Genomic DNA, 22,536 nt, shown 5'->3' with positions numbered 1-22,536 from the left:
CTTTCTGTTTGTCATTCTTCACCCTTAGGTGGGTGGAGTGAGAAATCACAGAAAAGCCTCCAGTTGGACAGGCATTACCAATGGATATGTATGTAGTTTAGTGTTGGGTCAGGGCTAGCAAACACAGGGGGATGGTATTTCTTTTTTGTTGCTGGTATGGGCTGAATTGTGTCCTTCCCAAATTCAGCCTAACCCCCCAGCACTTCAGAATGTATTGGAGATAGAGTCTTTAAAGAAGTAATTAAGTTAAAATGATGTCATTAGGGTAGGCTCTAATCCAATATGACTGGTGTCCTTATCAGAAGAGGAAATTTGGACAAAGGCTTGCACAAAGGGAAAACCATGGGAGGTACAGAGAAGAGACTGACATCTACAAGCCAAGGGCACAGACCTCAGAAAAGACCAACCCTGCCAATGCCTTTGATGTTGGACTTCTGGCCTTCAGAACTGAAAGAGAAGAAATTTCTGTTGTCTACGCTATTCAGTCTGTGGCACTTAGTCATGGCAGCCCAAGCAAAGCAATACAAATGCCATCTTCTCTCCCACCCTATAACGAAAGACATGGTTAAGACAGCTCTGAGCCCATCAGGAGGCTGACAAGACAGGAAGACTATGTGCACTTTGGATGTTATATTCAAATACCATTATAGATGCGGTTATAAAGCTAACTTGACCAACTGAAGGAAGGAGACACCCATCATAAAGCACTAAATGCATGTTCTTTCCCTCACCACCATCCTATGACATCTTCTCCATGCATATGGTTTTTAAAATTCTGGGATTATATCGCACAAATTTATCTTTGCTTTATTTTTGTTACAACATTAATTTGCTTCAAGGAAACATTATATATATTATATATGGATAATATATATAAATACACATAATATATTATTTTTATTAATATATATCAATAATATGTATATTAATATATATTATTTTTAGGACCCTCTTTTCAATTTCTTCACATTTTTAACATATTAGGAGCCTAAGAAATACGAGTGTCTTGGACCTCGATTCTCGTTTAACCTCTCAGTGGCTCTGTGGGAGTTTATCTCTCTTTTTTCCCAACTGCTTTCCCTGGCATCTATCTCCTGGGACAAATGCTTCCATCCCTGGCATTCCTCTCTCTTTCTTCCTGCATGTGTGACCTTTCCCGGATGGTGGAATGAAGCTCTGAGACACATTTAGGTTTTTGAGAGGAGGAGGTCAGAGCAGGTTACCTGCCCAAGGTCAAGGATTCTCCAACATGCAGGCAAGCACTCTGTAGTCATTCCCAGTGACTGGAACCGAAGTGTGTTAGGAAGAAAGTACTGCTTTGCCAGCTTTATTCTCTGCACACATATTTCCCATGAGAACCTCGCAGGAAGAGGTGACTTGTCAGTGGCATCTACAGCTGATTTGATTGTTGATGATTCCTCTTCCCAAATATCACAAAAATATCAGCTGAGTATTTTCAAATAGCCCTGACATCCAGCATAGTAGCAGCTATAACATGACTATCGTTTCACATCTATTCCAAAGCCCCAATAAAAGGACCTCCAACCAAGCTGGGGGATTGTGAGGATGCAGAGCTGAGCTTTTACGGATCCATGCATTGATTGTTGTCTGTCCCATGTCATATATCAGCAGAGAAACAGAGCCACATCCCCCTAATGAGGCCTATGAGCCAGAAGCATTCAGCTGATGGCGTGTCCTTGGGTCTCTGGCCTTCAATTGACTTTCCCTTGCTTACAGCCTCTGGAGTGTGAGTGTCCCATCCTGATGCCAGTGTCGGGAATCATGCACTGAGATGTCTCTGCCTGGGCATCTCCCTTGGTTTGGTTTTGTTTAGCATCCGTTGGAGAACAAAGCTGTACTAGCTTCATCTAGTTCTTCAGTCTCAGATTTGTGGCATGACCTAGAACTCTTTGTGTAATCCTAAGCAAGGTGCTGGCAGAGCCCAGGGGACCATTCTTAATAGGTGGGGCTTAGGTCCCTGCAAGATTATTACTGACTCAGTCATCTTTGTTGAGGAATCCCTAGCCCTCAGCCATGCCAGGCTGTACAACGAAAGAATTTTGGATGGAATTTGAGGCAAGAAAGCTGACTTTTTTGTAAACAAATGCAGTGACACCTGCACTACCATTACTGAAGGACTCTGTGGCAGCAGAAGTGCTTAGGTATAGTCCACACAGCCTTCCCATCACAAAGCTTTGCTGGAGTCTCTATGCTGGGTCCTGCTCTGTGCACTGTGGATCTGGTGAGGATGGAGCAGGAGCTCAATGAATACCAGACAATCACACTATCTGTTAGAATCCTGTTAGAAAAGGGATACACACTCAAATTTACACACTATATCTTCAAAGACATAGGTAGGGTTTAAGAAAAGTGAAACAAATGGTGGTGCAGTATCCTATGTGGTTTGCAACAACAGGATGAGTTTTTACCCCCCATAAGACAGTGAGGTGTAAAGCAGAAGGCCTGAAAGGGGCTCTGGACTTTACCCAAGGATGCAGCCAGTCTGCAATGATGCCACCAGAAAGAACAGCCAGAATAAATGTCTCTCTTCTTCTTCTCTTTAATCTCCTCCTGGAGCTCCCATTGGACAGACTCAACCCAAAGCTACTGGGCAAAGGAAATGATCAATGGACTCCATATAGCTCGGCCTCCAGGGACACAGAGCAGAGCAAAGAAGGGTGGGGAGCAGAATTAGAGAGGCAAATGGAACATGCCCAGCACACTTCCCAAAGACTGGAGCTATATCTAAGAAAAAAGGAACCCTGAGGACAGGCATTTAATCCCAGGTAGAAAGATGGGGAGAAATAGCAATACATGCCAATAAAAAACTACTCAACCCAGCATCCTTTGTACTCTTTCAAATGAAATAAAATGTGGCTACAAACTTTAAGGATTGTAAGACACAAAATTCTACCAAATGACTCATTTCTCATTACAAGAGCTCCACTTCCATATTCAATACTGGGAAATAAGAGACAGGGACTAATTAAGAAGATCGATTAAAAAATCTCATATAGGTTTTAAAAAATGTTAATATTTCCTGCAGGCCTGGAAGGAAGAGGAAGCACTTCAATAGGGAGAAGGTCATAGCATGTAGGGTATAGTTTGGACAAAGGAATCAGAAGAATAAAGGTGTATTCAAGGGTTGGTGAATTGCCAGGAACGTTGCAATGCATAGTATACTGGGAGGGAAATGTGGTGAGATTCATATGAAAAAAGTAGACTGGTGCCAAGTTGGGAAGATTTTGAAATGCCAGACAAAGACTAAGAGACTTTATTATGTATGCGACAGGGTGTGCTTGCGCAGGGAGTAACTTGCTCATTCTGAGATGTTCTGTGGCACCAATCTCACCAGGTATCTTGGGTGTAGGACAGATTGGAGGACACTGAGGCTGAATGCAGAAGGTCAGTCAAGAGGCAAACAGTGAAGAGGGAAAATAACTATGGACAGTGAAAGGAAGAAGAAGGACAGCTGCAAAAAAAAAAAAAAAAAAACATTATAAGGTTGGCATCAAAGCACATTAGCACCTACACACCAATGTGAGGTGGAAAGGGAAAAACCAAGCCTGCCTCTGAAAATTGAGTATCTTTCCATGAAGATGTTTACGTCCTTTGTTATACAGGGTTATTTGGGAGGGAAGTATAACTCAGGTATAAAATTAATTTGCTGCTGGACATCCAAACTGAGATGCTAAATTTGATAGCTGGAGATATGGATCTAATATGAGAAACTTCAGTATGGTGATGGGTTTTTCAGAGAAATAAAAAGTAAGATAAGGAAGATGTAGTCTGGAACCAGTTAAGGGTTTGAGATGTTTGACAAAAAGCAGCTCTGGCTGAGAATGGTTCTACAGATTATCTGACAGATACAACGATGGATGTTGAGAGGGAAGTAGGGAAGAAGACTCCAGTAGTGAAGAGGGTTTAGAACTAGGTAACCAGGATTTTGGAAGTGTCATTTGCTAGATGCTAAAATGCTCTGAGATAAAGCAGAGGAGAGGGGTCCCAGGATTACAGGATAAAGTTGTATGGAGGACCAGGCTCTTCCCAGGTTGAAGTCCATTTATCTCTCTGGATCCAGCTGACTGTTTCCTTGCTTTAGGAATGAGAATGCATTAGCTTCCTATTGCTGATGTAATAAATTCCCATAAATTTAGTGGCTTAAAACTATACAAAGTTATTATCTTATACTTCTGGAGGTCAGAAGTCTGAAATGTGTCTCCAGGGTCAAAACCAAGGTTTCAGTAGTGTCACATGCCTTCTGGAGACTCCAGAGGAGAATCCATTTCCTTGCTTTTCCCAGCTTGTAGGAATTGCCAGCATTCTTTGGCTCATGGCTCCTTTCCTCCATCTTCAAAGCCAACAAACTAACATCACCAGTTCTCTCTCTGATTATGACTCTCCTTCCCTCTCTCACTTATAGGGATGCTTGTGAATTCATTCAGCCTACCTGGATGATCCAAGATAAACTTCCCATCTTAAGGTCCTGACCTCAATCATATCCAATTTACCATGGAAGGGAACCTATTCACAGGTTCCGAGGATTAGGATGTGGACATTTTGGGAGTCCGTTGTTCTTGTTGCCATAAGGAATACAATTTTTCCTACTTGGAATGCCCCAGAATATTCTATGCATGCTTTAAAATACAGCTCAAATAGCATGTCCTCTATCATTTGTTCAGTGACACCCCCAGGCAGAGTTACTGTCTTTCTTCTCCCTGCTATGATGGGATCAGATCCAGCTCTCAGAACACCAAGCAAGTTTTACTGTCACTGTGACCGTCCCCTCTGACAGTGAGGGCAAGTAACTTGGTTCAGTCATTTCTGTACACCCAAGGACCAGCACAGGTCCTGGTTTTCAGGAGGGGTAGATTTCAGGAAAAGAAAAAGGAAGAGAAAAAGAGGGGAAAATGTAAGATAAGAGAAAAATAAGAAGAAAAGTGAAAATGGTTGAGTCTATCTTATACAGGCCTTTAATTTATTTTCTTGGTTCATCCTCCAAATAATCCAGCATTATGGACATTATAACCCCTATTTTACACATGAGCAGACTGGGCTCAGAAAAGACAATTGCCTTGTCCAAGGTTGAGCTAGGAAGATCTGAGCTGTCCACATCCTGCCTGGATTTATCACTGTCTTATCAACATTATCCCCTTAGTGGACTCCACCCCAGCCATACCAAACTCCACGCTGTTTCATTAAACACATTCACTCATTTCCAACACAGTCCCTTCCAATGTGTTGTTCTATCCTCTCGAATATTCTTCCCTCCTTACAGTCACATCCCTCGTTCTATAGCTTTAGGTTGTCTGCTCAAATATCCTCTCTTCATCAAGGACTTTAACGACCATTTTCTAACAGGTCCTTCCCCACATACTCTCAAACCCATTACTCTAATGTATTTTTCATCAGAAGTTTTACCAGCTGAAATCAAATAATATATTTTTATTATGATGATAGAGGTCCAGGGAGGCAGGGACTTAATCTATCTGGTGCATCCCTACCTCCCTAAAACCTAAAACAGGTGTCTGGAATACAGTAGGTGGTTCTCAATAAATATCTATTCAATAAACGAATGAATGAGGTGAAAAATACCATCGTGACACAGAAATGTTGAGAGGGAAAGATTCCAAAAAGCACAAGCTGAGGAGGAAATTATTAGGCATTAAGCATTCAGGCTGATTCTTAAGGCAAGATTAGGAAAATAGAAATGGAATATTCAGGGGCACCTGTGTGGCTCAGTCACTTAAGTGTCCAACTTTGGCTCAGGTCATGATCTTGCGGTTGGTGAGTTTGAGCCCTGCGTTGGGCTCTGAGCTGACTGCGTGGAGTCTGCTTGGGATTCTCTATCTCCTTCTTTCTCTGCCCCTCCCTCACTAGTGCTCTCTCTCTCTCTCAAAAATAAATAAACATTAAAAAAATTTAAAAAAAAAAGAAAGAAATGGAATATTTCATTTGCACCAGAAGCAGAGTATGGAGTTTGTCAAATGTGTGAACCCTCCATAGAATATTAAAGACATGTACTCAATGCATATAGACACTTTGTTCCCTGGTGGCCAGCTTAATTCTGATCCAAATGAAATCTAACATTTTGTAAAGCCAAGTTGTGTGGCCATGGACATGCTCTGGAGCCAGGCCAGCTTGGACTTCATAGTCATACTCTGCCGCTTATCAAACTTTGGCAAATCAATTACCCTCTCTGACCCCAGTTTACTCTCTCATATAACTAAGATGACAAATTCTAGTTTCCAGGGTTTTCCTAAATGTGCAGTTAGAGAAGGTATTTAAATCACCAGGTACTTAGAAAATGCTCAAGAAATCTTAGTTCTTCCCCTTTATTTCAACTTTCCTAACTGGCCTAGACTCCGTCTAGATTTTTTGTTTTTGTTTTTTTTTTTTTTTTGCAAAGTGTGCTGACATGTTTTTATTCTCAGTAATTTCTTTAAACTTCAGGGTTGGATCTAAAGATTATTACTGTCTCCTTCAGCTGCCCCAAGGGGATGGCTGTGTTTTAATGGAATCGCATTCCTCCACGGAGCCTGCCCTGAAGGGCTGTAACTAGGGGCAGCCATCAGCCCTTTCTGTTCCTCACTCGACCTTGAGTATGAAGGAGGGCATGTAGTTCCCTTGGGCCAGCCAAGTATACAGGGAATCAGATGATGTGAGGCCAGCCAGAATTTGGCTTCCTGTCAGCAAGCCTGCCTCCAGCATCCATCCTCTCCCCACAGACTAAATGTGCCGCAGTGGGAGAGCGTTCCTGCAGAACCCTATAGGCCCTTGGGCAAGAAGCTGATCCCATTACCCATCAGTCTTCATTACAATGAGAGAAATTAGAGCTGGGAGGGTCCCATGGGGTGCCCAGAACTGCCTTCTTCCCTTTCCTGAAAAGGGTTGTTCCCACGTTCAGCCTACTGCAAAGGCTTCTGAGAAACACAAAAGGCTAACAGATTTTCTCACTATTTCAAGTCCATTTCAAGGAGCCCAGCTCTCATCCCCTTCCCTGCTTTCTTCCATCACTTCCTGCTGTTTAACCTAGTCACACAAAAAAAGGCCAAAGTAGATACTGGGATTACTTCTTTTTTTTTTTTTAAATATAATTTCTTGTCAAATTAGTTTCCATGCAACATGCAGTGCTCATCCCAACAAGTGCCCTCCTCACTGCCCATCACCCACTTTCCCCTCTCCCCCACCCCCCATCTACCCTTAGTTTGTTCTCAGTCCTTAAGAGTCTCTTATGGTTTGCCACCCTCCCTCTCTGTAACTTTTTCCCCCCTTCCCCTCCTCCATGGTCTTCTGTTAAGTTTCTCAAGATCCACATATGAGTGAAAACATATAGTATCTGTCTTTCTTTGCCTGACTTACTTCACTTAGCATAATACCCTCCAATTCCATCCACATTGCTGCAAATGACCAGATTTCATTCTTTCTCGTTGCCAAGTAGTATTCCATTGTATATACAAACCACATCTTCTTTATCCATTTGTCAGTTGATGGACGTTTAGGCTCTTTCCATAATTTGGCTATTGTTGAAAGTACTGATATAAACATTGGGGTACATGTGCCCCTATGTATCAGCACTCCTGTATCCTTTGGGTAGATTCTTAGCAGTGCTATTGCTGGGTCAGTGCTATTGCTATTAGGGTAGTTATATTTTTAATTTTTTGAGGAAACTCCACACTGTTTTCCAGAGCAGCTACACCAGTTTGCATTCCCACCAGCAGTGCAAGAGGGTTATACTGGGATTACTTCTGAATTAAGAGGGCAGACATCCAGCCCCAGACCATAGAACCCAGAGAAATGCATATCCAGGTAGAAATGCGTATTCCTGGTGAATCTGACCCTCTGCTATGGCTGGGGCTTCTGCTTTCCCCAAACTTTCTGAGCACCAGAGAAAATCAAGAGAAGGTCTTGGTCTGTGGCTCTCACAGTGGGGTTGCCAGACCAGCAGCATCTGAATCACTAGAGAATGTATTCAAAAGGCAAATTCTCGGGACCCAGTCTAACCTACTGGATCCAAAGTTCTGAGGGAAAAGCCAAACCATCTGTGTTTTAACAAGCCTTCTAGGTGATTCTTATGCACATTCAAGTTTGAAAAACACTGATCTAGAAATACTAGCCCTTTGCAAAGTCACTAGGACTCTGAAGGAAAGGGAAAGCTGAGGAGAGAAATCATAGTGAAGACTGAGACCTGGTGATTGGAAACACTGGCTGGCTTGGGACATACCACTGGCTGACCCTACCCTGAAGCCCAGTAGTTACAGTTCTAAGCAGAAAGACCCCAGAAAAGAGAGGACTCTGAGAGGCTTGTTCTAAGTCACAATGAATTCCTTAGCATTCAGGTTAGTTCTATTTGGGGGATTTGTGAATAATGACCTAGTATCACCTTCTTGATGACCCTCAGGCTTTCCCAGTATCAGATTATAGGAGGGGAAGATGGAAAATCCTAACCATTCGTCCCCGACGTTTACTTGGGCTTTCCTTTTGACTGAGTCCTTCTTCTTCTTTCTTTTCTTCTTTCTTCTTTCCTTTCTTTCTTTCTTTCTTTCTTTCTTTCTTTCTTCTTCTTTCTTTCTTTCTCTTTCTTTCTTTCTTTCTTCTTTCTTTCTTTCTTCTTTCTTTCTTCTTTCTTTCTTCTTTCTTTCTTTCTTTCTTTCTTTCTTTCTTCTTCTTTCTTTTTCAGTTCTATCTTCCTCCATGTCCTATGGTCTTAGTTCAGGCAAGTCACCACATATCTTCATCTAATAAACCATAGGCCTTTTACCTTTCCTATACCATCTCTTACTTCCTTTCTGAGAAGCAGGGAACAAATTAATATTTATTCATTTGATATTCACTACACGCTGGCATTTCACCAAGCCAATGACATACATCATCCCATGTAATACCCAGACAACCCTGCAAGGTAGGCATTATTACTCATTTTTTATTTAAATGAAGAAACTGAAGCTCCAAGGAGTGAAGTTACTTGAAAAGGAGACTGCCTGCTATGGAATGGAGCTGTGAGCGATCCTACTGCCCCAACAGCTTCTCTCTCCATGTCTGGCTCCAAAGCAGATTTCTTTTTATATTGAGAAATTTATTACATACAAGGGTAAATACATAAATCATATAAGTGCATTGCATTAGACAGGAATGACCAGTTTATCCTGCAATAACAAACACATCTCAGTAGCTTCGCACGTAAGCTATAGTTCTCACTCCCACAAAGTCCACTTCAGGTCCAGAGATTTCACAGGACACCCCTTCTGAGTAGCTCAGAGGTCCAAGCTGCCCTCATCTCGACATGAAACCAAGGTGACAGGAGAAGAGAGACATATGAGGTGCTTCCCTCGCAATTCCTTAGCTAGAACTGATGCCATGGTTTTCCCTAATGGAAAGGAGGCTAGGAAATCTGCTTTTATGTAATCAGGAAGAGGAAAAGGTTTAGTTTAATGATTTCTTTCATTTTTTATGAATATAATTTGTTGTTAAATTGGCTTACATACAACACCCAGTGCTCATCCTAACAGGTGCCCTCCTCAATGTCCATCAACCATTTTCCTCTCTCCCCCACCCTCCATCCACCTTCAGTTTGTTCTCTGTATTTAAGAGTCTCTTGTGGTTTGCCTTCCTCCCTCTCTGTTTGTAACTATTTTTTCCCCTTTTCTTCCCCCATGGTCTTCTGTTAAGTTCCTCCAATCAATTTCTTACTCATCTTTATAGACTCTAACATTTGTCTGTATTTTATAAAAAATAGAGAGATTTTCTGTTCTTGAACCTTATATAAACAGAGTCAAAATGCATATAATTCTTTCATGGCTGTTGTTTTGGTTCAATATTATGCCACTGAAATTTATTCACACTGAAACATGTAGCTCTAATTTATTTATTTTCATTTATTGCCAGTATTGTATAAATATACCAACATTTATTTGTTCTACTGTTGAAGTAAATACAGATTTTTTTCCATTTGTATGGTATCATGAATGATGTAATATGAACATTTGTGTATGCATGTTCTCATGAACTTTCTCAAGAGTATTTTAGAGTATATACCAATGAAATTATTTGCTAGGCCAAAAGTTATTCTCATTTTAGTTTCACTAGAAACTCAATGACAAATTGTTTACCCATAAATTGAATTGGATGATAATCTGTGTTATTGGTGATGTGTAGCAATGAAGACTATCTTCTACTTCCAACGGAAACATATATTGATAAAAACCATTTTTAAAAACAGTGTAGAAATGAGTCCCATGCTCAGAAGCAATATTGTTTGGGATAAAAGGATAGTGAATGAATAAGGCATTCCATAAATCTCTGGGTGGTGATCCTGGCAAAAGTATTGAGATACTAAAAGAAGTCCATACCTAAAACAAAAGGTTCTCTACTGAGTACAAATACATCCATGATGGAAAGCCCACTAGTGATGGAAGAGGTCATTGTAATTTATCTGCCACTAGGTAGATGACTGATTATTCTGTAGAATGTGATTGTATTGGGGGCTCAACATTGGTCTTTGTCGTTGTCAGGTAAACACATAAAAGAAAAGATGGCCAGGTCAGTTTTCGTTAGGGGAAAATTGTGTTGTTGAGCCCATATGTAAACCTCCATCTCTGCTACTTTGGTCTCTTCATTCTTGAATTCTATGAACAAGTACTTTAGTGGCCGAGAAGAGAGGTCAACCACAGCCCCAATTTTGTTGTTTTGTCAACCTAATTATCAAAAGACTCCTCTACGGTGTATTCCCTTTGATGTGCATTCACACAAAGAAAATGAGTATCCTCTCATCAGTGTCTATGTTGAGAGATCTTTCCATATACCACTTTTTCAGATTCTTTGTCACTAATCTTCAAATCTTATCATTCCAAGTCCCTGACCATTAGACATGACCATTAGCTATTGCCCAGGAAGCACTGCACATTTACACCTCTGACTCTTTGCTTTTTCAAAGTGAGTAAACAAATTCACTGACAAGTTTTGCTCAATGAGAGAATATACTTGCCCCATGGTAATTTATGGCTACTTCTAATTGGGCTATAAAACCTGGCTGGTGTGGGCACATTGTCAGAATGAATTATAAATCAGGAATAAAAAAATTGGCCACAGGAAACTCTTCTTAGGTTGAAGATATGAGTTGAATGAGAGATGTTAACGTGAAACGAGTAAATGCCATGGGAATCTGAATCACTTGTTCATTCAACTCACTTGTTTTTGTCAGTGTCTGCTCAATCCTGATTTCATATAAACCACTTCCAGGCACTATTAAAGTGCTGAAGAACATGGCTGACATTACAATGTGATCGATTAGATAGCAACTTAGGATGTCATTGTCATATATTCAATTACTACCAGGCTCCAGTAAGAAGCCAGAAACTTTCTCAAAACAACAACAACAACACTTGATAAGTGCCATTAGAAAAAGTATAAAGTTGGCAAACATAGGCTCCCGTCTCTCCCCAGAAATACTAAGAAATAAGCAAAAACGGTAAGAATCAATTTCATTAGAACTCAAAAACAGACCAATGCCTACAACAACCAAGCAAACACTAAATCAAGAGAAGTACAATTCCAAAGTAGTAGGAAAACCTTGTGACATTTTTACTTACCCTTGCTTCAATCCCCTTCCCAACACAAGTGTGGTCTCAAAGACTGCAGCATGCACTCCCAATATGAACATATGTTCAACATCATTTATTCATTAGGGAACTGCAAATCAAAACCACAAAGAGGCACCACTTCACACCCACTAGGCTGGCTATGCTTTCAGAAGTGGAAAATAACAATTGTTGGCAAAGGTGTGGGGATACTGGAACCTTCATACATTGCTGATGGGAATATAAAATGGTTCAATTGCTATTGAAAATAGTTTGGCAATTTGTCAAAAAATTTAATAGAGATTAATCATATCACCCTGCAATTCTCCTCCTGGATACATACACCTAAAAAGTTGAAAAGGGGACTCAAACAAGTATGTGTACATGCATTTTTATAGCAACAGTCAAAGGTGGAAACAACTCAAGTGTCCCTTAACTGATGAAAACGGATCAACAAATTGCTGTACAGTGGAATATCATTCAACCAATAAAAAGGAGTAGAGTACTGACACATGCTGTGACATAGATTAACTTTGAAAATATGCTAAGTGAAGAAGACATAAAGATCTAGAATATTGTATAATTCTATCTATATGAAATTTCTTTAGTAGATAAATCCATAGAGACAGAATGCAGGTAAGTGATTTCAGAAAATCACAGGAAAGAGAATGGGAATAGTCCACATAGTAAGGGATTTTATTGTAGAATGACAGAAATGTGTTTGAACTTGATGTGGTCGTTGCACGACACTGTGAATGTGCTAAATGCCACCGAATTGTTCACTTTAAAATGATGAATTTTATGTTAAGTAAATTTCACCTCAATAAACTATGAAAGGAGAGTAGGGTAGTCATGTCCGGACGATGCATGTCTTTGCTCCAAAAGTCTAGTGATTTTGTGCTGTTATTTTCCTATCACAGTTTGCCAAGAGCTTCATACAGCATCCTACAGACCACAGATGCTTCAAGTCCTATTGGATCTTCTCCACTGCAAGGCACAAGTGGCAAAACAGGAGTCCAGCCCTGTTACAGAAACTCTTTTGCTGTGTCCCTCTCAAAACCAGTGGATTCTTAGACTACATAGTAAATGGGTCATAGCACATACTCAAATGAGATCTATATTTAGCCTCCATAATCCAAAACTTCCCATACAAAGTGGTTTTGTGTCTCTTTCTGTGGACATGAACAACATGTTCTTTATTTTGGAGAAAAAACTCAACATGCTATAGACCACAGGATCCCTGAAAACTTCACCCATGTGTCAGTTCTCTGTAATTTCATTATATTTACCTGCCACCTCCACATGTTTATTTATGTTTCACAATGGAGATGGTAGTGATATTACTGACCACATTAAAGTAAGAAGATAAGGGCACCTGGGTGGCTCAGTCGGTTAAGCGGCTGACTTCAGCTCAGGTCGTGATCTTGCGGTCTGTGGGTTTGAGCCCCGCATTGGGCTCTTTGCTGGCAGCTGGGAGCCTGGAGTCTGCTTCCAATTCTGTGTCTCCCTCTCTCTGTCCCTCCCCTGCTTGCTCTCTGTCTCTCTCTCAAATAATAAACATTAAAAAAATTTTAAAGTAAGAAGACAAAAATATGATAAGGCTTCAGTAACAACTTCAAAAGTTAGCTTTTTTTTTTTAAATGATGCCTGTGGATGATGATTTAAATCATTCATGCAGAAGTTATATTTATGTAATGAACATGACTTTTCATTTAGATCAAATGACTAGATCTAAATTAATTTCATTTATATCCAATTCCAAATTTTCTTATGAATTTAAAAAGGGGTGCAGAATAGTTGCTATTAAGTTGTCTTCAGTGGCAAATAGTAGATTTTGTAAATAGTTAAATGATGTAAGGCTTATGTAAATATTATCAGATGCTTCAAAAAGAAAACCAGTCAAGTTAATTTCAATAATGGATCAAATTTTAGTCCATTCAGAGAAGCTAAATAAAGACTAGTTAGAAGTTAGTTCTGTTGAAGGTAAAATATCTGATGTTACTATGATTGCAATTTTAAATTGAGCTAAACATTCAACTTGAAGAATTATTTTGTTTTTCAGTAACAATACAAGTAAAAAATTTAAAGAAGCAAAGCCTCATGACAAGTAGAATATTTCTACTAAGTTACCATACCAAAGAACAAAAGTATACTCAAAATTATTTGCAGTACACACAATTCCTAATAGCATTCAAAGAAGCACCAATATTCTAAAGATGAAGGTAAAAATTATAGAAAAATACATAAATATTTAAATATACACAGAGTAAATAAATTATAAAATTAGTGTGACAAAGATGTTGACTACAAAAACTCAGCGTGGCAGCACATATTTTCACTGTTTCTTTTTTTTTTTTAATTTTTTTTTTAATGTTTATTTTTGGAAGACAGAGAGACAGAGTGGGGGAGGGGCAGAGACAGAGGGAGACACAGAATCTGAAGCAAGCTCCAGGCTCTGAGCCTTCAGCACAGAGCCGGACGCGGGGCTCGAACCCACGCAGCACAGGATCATGACCTGGGCTGAAGTCAGACGCTGTTCAACTGAGCCACCCAGGCGCCCCTCACTCTGTTTCTTAACATTAGCCAGTTTTTAGTTATGTTTGGGCTTCTGAAAAACTACTTTATAAATCAACTTAAATGTCCTACAATGGTATTAAACACTGTTTAAATCAATCTTCTCTAACTGGCATGCATTTTTATTAAAAATCAGCTGTAAATCTTTAATCAGCATATTCAACAAGAGGAGGACAAAAAAATTCAGCCTTTGAGTTTTCAGTAAATTGAGACTTTTGAAAGCAAAGCTTGCAAACAGGTAGACATTTAACTATAATCTTGGAAAAGCAAAAGTGAAATTGAACAAATTAAACAAAGAGAACTCAAATGGTGTTCAAGATTTAAGTTTTAAATTCTGTAATTACTCTTTCAAACATCTTAACTGTGGGAGGTATCTTTTGATAGAATTTCTATTTTTATTTCAATAAATGGATATGCAACACCAGAGCAGAACGAAATAGAGATGGTCTCTGGTTTTGGAGCATCTACGTTTGGTGAAACTCTCAAAATTATTTGACAAGATTTTAGTTGTAAAAATATTTTTCAAAGAAAGGTACATTTGACTGAGGCAAAGTAACAGTCCTGTGAAAATACATGTAGTCTAAAATAGACACAAATTTTATTGCAAAAATTAGAATTATGAACAACCTCCATTTATGTTGCTAAATATAAACATCATCTTTGAAATTGCCAAGTATGTCGATGCTCATAAAGAAAGTAGCTTTTCATTTAAAAATATTATGGTCAATATAAAAAGATTAATTCAAAATATTGCTATTTGAAGTTTATTAACCATAAAATGAAACCTTGAAGAACTTTTCCATTTTATTTTAATAATGTAATTAAGACCATATGAAAAAAAATACAATATTCAAAAATCCAAATGAGATACATAGGCTAAAAAATTGCTTAAGATACATGAACATACAAGAATACATTATTTTCTTTAATGGCACTTTTTTTCATTTTAGATATTCAACATAAAGTTTGCTTTGTTTTAAATTTTTTTTTTTCAACGTTTATTTATTTTTGGGACAGAGAGAGACAGAGCATGAACGGGGGAGGGGCAGAGAGAGAGGGAGACACAGAATCGGAAACAGGCTCCAGGCTCTGAGCCATCAGCCCAGAGCCTGACGCGGGGCTCGAACTCACGGACCGCGAGATAGTGACCTGGCTGAAGTCGGACGCTTAACCGACTGCACCACCCAGGCGCCCCTGTTTTGTTTTAATATACACAGAAAGACATCCTTATTTTGTTTTAGAAATAATGAAAAATATTTTTGAAAAGAACAATTTTATACGTCTGAAAATATAACAAATCCAAATTGTTAATCGAAAATTACAAATTTTATTCAGTAAATTATATGGTCAGTCTAGCCATCAACTTCCCCAATGCCTGACCTTGAACTAGTAATTATCAGATGCCAAAGATGGGTCATTATGTTTTCTCCATGCCCAGCTGTGAGAAGTAAGGGAGATAATTCATTTTCAGAAATACCAAATAAAAGCTGTGGTGTCTGACTGACAATAGGCTTACAACCTATTGGAAATACGTACAAACTCTCATCCCCACACACACAATGGAGTCCCAAACCCTTAGACACTTCATTTTCTGGTTCTTCTGCCCCTCTCTCTTTTACGGGTCTATTTTCACGGGCTTTGCAATGAGCATTCACCAAAGAACAAAGAGAGGAGGGACTGAAAGTCTCTGTGTTACCTCAGGTAATGTACATTTTTTCCAATCAGACTACTTTTTGCCTTACATGGACACAGGCAACATCCAGGTAAGGCTGTAACCTCTATAGTATTCAGCCAGTGAGGAACGGGCCGGGACGGGGGCGGGGGGGGGGGGGGGGTTGCATGCTAGGAGATAAATTGTCTGCTCTAACTGTCCTGAGTGTGCCTGTCCATCAGACACCTGTTCTTTCAAGAATGTTGATTAAAGCTTCGCTTCACTGTGCTCTGAGTCTCTGTGTCCCTCCTTTGACTGGGTCAATAGGCTTATTTCTAACACAATCTCTGACAGCTAAATGCATACAAATAAACATATAGCATGAGATAGAATATAACTTTAGGGATTAAGCCAATGGATCCTGGTGTCATGCCATTAGGGTTTGAAGCCCCAGAACTGCCACTTTCTAGTTGTGTGACCTTGCTTCAATATCCTCATTTGTATGATAGTCTCAGCCACGTGACAGTCAAATCAGTCAATAGGTGTAAAGCATTTACACAGTGTATAGCACATAGTGAAAACACAATAAGAGGGGCTGATCTCAGCTTTCATCTTTTTTATTTTTTTGTTTTTTAATGTTTATTTTTGAGAGAGCAAGAATGAATACACACATGCATGAGCAGGGGAGGAGCAAAGGGAGAGGAGGACAGAAGCTCCAAAGTGGGCTCTGTACTGATATCAGAGAACTCATGAACTCACAAACTGAACCATGGGATCATGACCTGAGCTGAAGTTGGACACTTAACTGACTGAGCCACCTAAGTGTCCCTCTGAGTTTTACAATCTAAATAACTACATTATTACAAGCTTGATTAGAATTCTCTGCTATCCACAATTTCCCTCCCACTCATATTGATGTCCCTAAGTCCCTTCTTTCCATAAACATGAGAACTGCCACTGTCTAGCATCTTGAATTCCTTCAACTTCCTTCTATTCCTTGTATCCCCAGCCATTTTTTTTTCAGTTACTCTGTCTGATTCCTTCCATATTTCAGCCTGCCTTAAGGCAAGCCAACCTCAATTTCTGACTCTCTTTGTTCGATTTGCCAAATCTGTGCCTCAACTATAGCCTACCTGTAGCAAGGACACTTCTGAACCCAATCCACCAACAGATAGGGAGGTTGTACGTATGAATCAAAATTTGCTGATGGGACTTTCACAGGCTCAGAGGAAAACTACAATGGATTTCTCCTGCCATGGATCCCCAAGCTAGAAAACAACAGATTCATAGATGGTGTCATCCTTCACAAGTCCCCAGGCTCCAGTCCAGTAGTCCTCTGTTTTGCTTCAATCCATGGGCTCAACTAATTACTAAGATGGATTCACATGTGAGTATGCCAAACACCATCTTTATTTGTCTGGATTTAGGATTCTAGCAAAAGGGAAGCAAGAATGGCTTCTAGCCCAGGGATGCATTTGCAAAAAGACAAGGCAAACAAAAGGAATAGACTGACTGGCCAGAAGTTCTGAACAAATGCTTCTCTTGATAACACTTACTAGTGAAACAAACACTGAATGGGATGGCTGTGCTTGCTTCTCCAGGTAAGATAAGCCAAGTGTTTTTAAGTCAAATCCTCATCTGCATGAGAGAGGTTAAGACTTCCTGGGTGCAAGGAAGTGAATTCTCATTCTATCCACAAGTTGTATGGGTGTCTGGGTCTAGGTAATTGAATCACAAGTGCCACCCAATTTTACTAAAGCTAAAGTCCTAATAAGAGAAGCATAGAGTGTTTCCTCCAGTTTCAGAATCTTGGGAATTCCAGTGACAATTTCTCTTCTCTTCCTGAGGCATGCTCGTGGCATGTTGGTGACATGTTTGTTTTATCTGTGTTCAAATATATTCATCATATGGCTAAGAACTGGCACCCTTCTCTGTTCCTCCTTAAGATGAATCCCTTTTCCCTATTGGTGATGACCCTTCTACTCTCCCCTAATACCTGGCTTGTTTGCTCCCAGTCTGGTCTTCTCTCAACCCCAGACATTGGCCACATTATTTCCTAGTTTCCTGTTGTGATGTTCCAGCTCTTTTGGCTCCCGCATTTATGCATCCACCCAACTCTCTCCGTGACTATGGAGTAGGGAAAGGCTCTCCTATTTCCCAGAGTCCCCTGGAGCAGAGGGCTCTTGTTCCACAACAAGCAAGGCTGCCATGTGCTCTTTCAAATCCAATCTTTGGAGCTCAGTCTTTATTACACTCAGCAAACTAGACTAATCAACCCCAGTACTAGTACCAAGATTACATGCCAAACGTCCTTTTTGCTCTGATCATTCATTCAATGGTCATTTCCTGAGAATTCACCTTTCACCAGGCTCTGAGTTAGAAGCTAAATGTATGGGTATGAAAGATACTGTTTCCATTTGTATTATTTTCCTGGGCTACTGTAACAAAGGACCACAAACTGGGAGGCCTCAATAACAGAAATTTACTGTCTCACTGTTCTGAAGTCCAGAAATCCAGAATCAGTGTGTCCGCAGAGTTGGTTTCTTCTGGAGGGCTCTGAAGGAAAATCTGTTCCATTACTTCCTCCTAGTTTCTGATTCTTGCTGGTAATCCTTGGCATCCCTGACTTGCAAATGCATCACTCCAATCTCTGCCTCTCTCTTTACATGGCCTTCTTTTGTGGATTTGGAGTCTACCTTAGTCCAATATGACCTCATCCTAAGTTAAGTAATTAGATCTGCAAAAATCTTCTTTCCAAGTAAGTCATATTCTGAGGTTCTAGGTGGAAATAAATTAGGGTGAGTGCACAGCTCTTGGGAAGCTCACAGTCTAGTGGTAGATTGGGATAATTAAGGAAGAAATTGCCGTCTCTTTTAATGTGAGCTGTGGGAGAAATAAGCTAGGATGCTATGAAAGCATGAAGGAAGAACACCCACCTAGCTTGGTATTAGAGAAAACTTCTCTAAACAGTTATATTTTTAAATGAGAGTGGAAAGATAAATAAAAATCAGTTAAGGCAGGGCCATTTGGAAGGATTATCAGAAAATACTAATGCCCCAATAGATACTGGTGACCATGAATCTAAAGTAGCACCAGGGCAGGGCACCTGGGTGGTTCAATCAGGTAAGCGTCCAACTTTGGCTCAGGTCATGATCTCACGGTTCATGGGTTTGAGCCCTGCATCAGGCTCTGTGCTGACAACTCAGAGCCTGGAGCCTGATTTGGATTCTTTGTCGCCCTCCCTCTCCCTCTCTCTCTCTCTCTCTCTCTCTCTCCCCCTTCCTTGCTCACTGTCTCTCTCTTTCAAGAATAAATAGTCAAAAAAAATTTTTTTTAAGTAGCACCAGGGCACCTGAGTGGTTTAGTTAGTCGATTAAGCATCTGACTCTTGATTTTAGCTCAGACCATCATCTCACAGTTTGTGGGATAGAGCCCACCAACACAGGCTGCACACTGATATCATAGAGCTTTCTTGGGTTTCTTGTCCTCTCTCTCTGTCCTTACCCTTTCTCAAAATAAATAAATAAACTTAAAAAAAAATTAAAGTAGCACCACTTTTCAGGTTTGTCTATTATTCTGTATGTAGGTGTACCCAGAAATCCCAATACAAGAAAAATGAAGGCAGATGATTTTATTTATCCAGGTTCATGGAATTGTTAGGGACAGAGAGAAAATGGGGGTGAGGACATTGGCCAGAATGCTCTACAGGAAATGAATGAACTTGAGAGGACATTGATAGATGGGATGGCATAGAAAAGCAAAGGTCTGCCATCTTAATAACGTGAAGGATTTGATGAAGGCCCTAAATAGCAGAAGGCATAGAAGTTGAGCTCAGACAGTAGAAAGATCCAGAAATGAGAAGATCCCAGGTCAGGTGGATATTTTTGCATGCAACCTGGAATGAAAGCAGGTCTTAGAGGTGAAAAAGACTGTAGACCAGGTGGCCAAATTGCTCAAATTGTGATGAATAACTAAATGAATGGTAAAAAGAAAGCAGCAGAAAGTTTTAAATTTAGACGTCATGAGCCTCAAACGATAACCACCATAGTTGCTAACATTTATGAAGCGCTTTCTGTGAGCCAGGCAGTGATATGTCTATTAACTTAATCCTCAAAATGTCCTTGTGGGGGATCCACTGTTATTCTCCCCAATTTACAAATGAGCACTGGTCAGATAACCTTCCAGTAAGCAGTACAGCAGGATTTTCTTCCAGGCTAGCTCCCAATTGGGCACATTTAGCCACTGCTACAAATGAGAGAGGACTGGTGAATGTGAATACAGAGTGATAGATTGAAAGGGGAACTGAGGAGTAAAGGGAAGATGAACATTTTCTGAAGAGGTGGCCAGAAATCAGTGTCAGTAGGGGATGTGGAATCTTAGTTTCATCAGGTAGAAAGAAAATTTAGTGAGGACTTTGATGATGGTCATGTACCTATTTCACATATAACAAGATCTTAAAGGTTCCAGTGCTCAAGGAAGGTCAACAATGCAAACGTAGATTTTTGGAAACAGAACTGTAAAACAACATGGGGTGCAGAAAAGGCCTGTACCATATTATAGATAAAGACTTGTGTGGATGTGAAGCAGGATAGATTATTTCATTTTAAGATTTCACAGGTAACCTAACTAAAGAGGTAAAACATCTCTACTCTGAAAACATAGAAGACTTACAAAAGTAATTGAAAAGGATACAAAGAAATGGAAAAGTATTCCATGCTCATGGATTGTAAGAACATTGTTAAAATGTCTACACTACCCAAAGCAATATATACATCTAATGCAATCACTATCAAAATGCCACCAGCATTCTTCACAGAGTTAGATCAAACAATCCTAAGATTTGTATGGAACCACAAAAGACCCTGAGTAGCCAAAGCAATCCCTAAAAAGAAAAACAAAAGTGGAGGCATCATGATTCCAGATTTCAAGCTATATTACAAAGTTGTAATCATCAAGACAGTATGGTACTGACACAAAAACAGACAGATAGATCAATGGAACAGAATAGAAGATCCAGAATGGACCCACAACTATATGGTCAACTCATCTTCAACAAAGCAGGAAAGAATATCCAATGGAAAAAAAAGCAGTCTCTTCAACAAGTGGTTTTGGGAAAACTGGACAGCAACCTGCAGAATAATAAAACTGGACCACTTTCTTACACCATACACAAAAATAAATTCAAAATGGATGAAAGACCTAAAAAGGTGAGATGGAAAACCATCAAGATCCTAGAAAAGAACATAAACAGCAACCTCTGATCTCAGTCTGGGCAACTTCTTTCTAGAAACATCATCAGAGGCAAGGGAAACGAAAGCAAACATGAACTCTTGGGATGTTATCAAGATAAAAAGCTTTGGCACAGCAAAGGAAACAATCAATAAAACAAAAGGCAGCCTATGGAATGGGAGAAGATATTTGCAAATGACATATCTAATAAAGGGTTAGTATCCAAAATCTATAAAGAACTTATCAAACTCAACACCCAAAAAACAAACCACTCAGTTAAGAAATGGGCAGAAGACATGAATAGCCAACTCTCCAAAGAAAACATCCAGATGGCTAACTGACACATGACAAGATGCTCAACACCACTCATCATTAGGGAAATACAAATCAAAACTATGACAAGATACTACCTCACACTTGTCAAAATGGCTAATACAAGAAACAACAGGTGTTGGTGAGGATGCAGGAAAAGGGGAACCCTCTGGCACTGCTAGTGGAAATGCAAACTGGAGAACAGTATGGAGGTTCCTCAAAAAACTAAAAATAAAACTACCCTGCAATCCAGCAATTGCACTATTAGGTATTTACCCAAAGAATACAAAAATACAGGTTTTAATGCACCCCAATGTTTATAGAAGCTTTATCAACAATAGCCAAACTATGAAGAGAGCCCAAATTCCCATCGATTGATGAATGGATAAAGAAGATGTGGGGTGTGTGTGTGTGTGTGTGTGTGTGTATTACTCAGCCACCAAAAAGAATGAAATCTTGTCATTTTCAATGACATGGATGGAGCTATAATGTATTATGCTAAGCAAAATAAGTCAACCAAAGAATGACAAATATAATATGATGTCACTCATATGTGGAATTTAAGAAACAAAACAGATAAACATATGGGAAGGAGGGGGTGGGGATAGAAGAATGGGAAACAAACCATAAGAGACTCTTAATAATAGAAAACAGGGCTTGAACTCATAAACTGTGAGATCATAACCTGAGCCAAAGTCAAGAGTCTGATGCCTAACCGATTGAGCCACCCAGGTGCTGCAAGAGACTCTTAACTATAGAGAACAAACTGATGGTTGACATAGGGAGGTGGGTGGGGGATGGACTAAATGGGTGATGGGTATTAAGGAGGACACTTGTGATGAGCACTGGGTGTTGTATGTATCACTGAATTCTACTTCTGAAACTAATATTGCACTGTATATTAACTAACTGAAATTTAAATTAAAAAAGGAAAAAAAGAAAAAAAAGAAAGAAAGAAAATAAATTGATACCCTCCCCCCCCGCCAAAAAAAAAAAAGGTTTCACAGGTTAGGGGCACATGGGGCTCAGTCAGTTGTGTGTCTGACTCTTGATTTTGGTTCAGGTCATGATCCCAGGGTTGTGGGATGAAGCCCCACATCAGGCTCCACACTGAACAGGGAGCCTGCTTGGGATTCTCTTTCTCCCTTTGTCCCTCTCCCCCACTTGCATGCTCTTTCTCTCTAAAATAAAAAT

Source organism: Lynx canadensis, chromosome D2 (assembly GCF_007474595.2).
Source record: "Lynx canadensis isolate LIC74 chromosome D2, mLynCan4.pri.v2, whole genome shotgun sequence".
NCBI classification, from domain to species: domain Eukaryota; kingdom Metazoa; phylum Chordata; class Mammalia; order Carnivora; family Felidae; genus Lynx; species Lynx canadensis.
Note: the sequence above shows the minus strand (reverse complement) of the source record.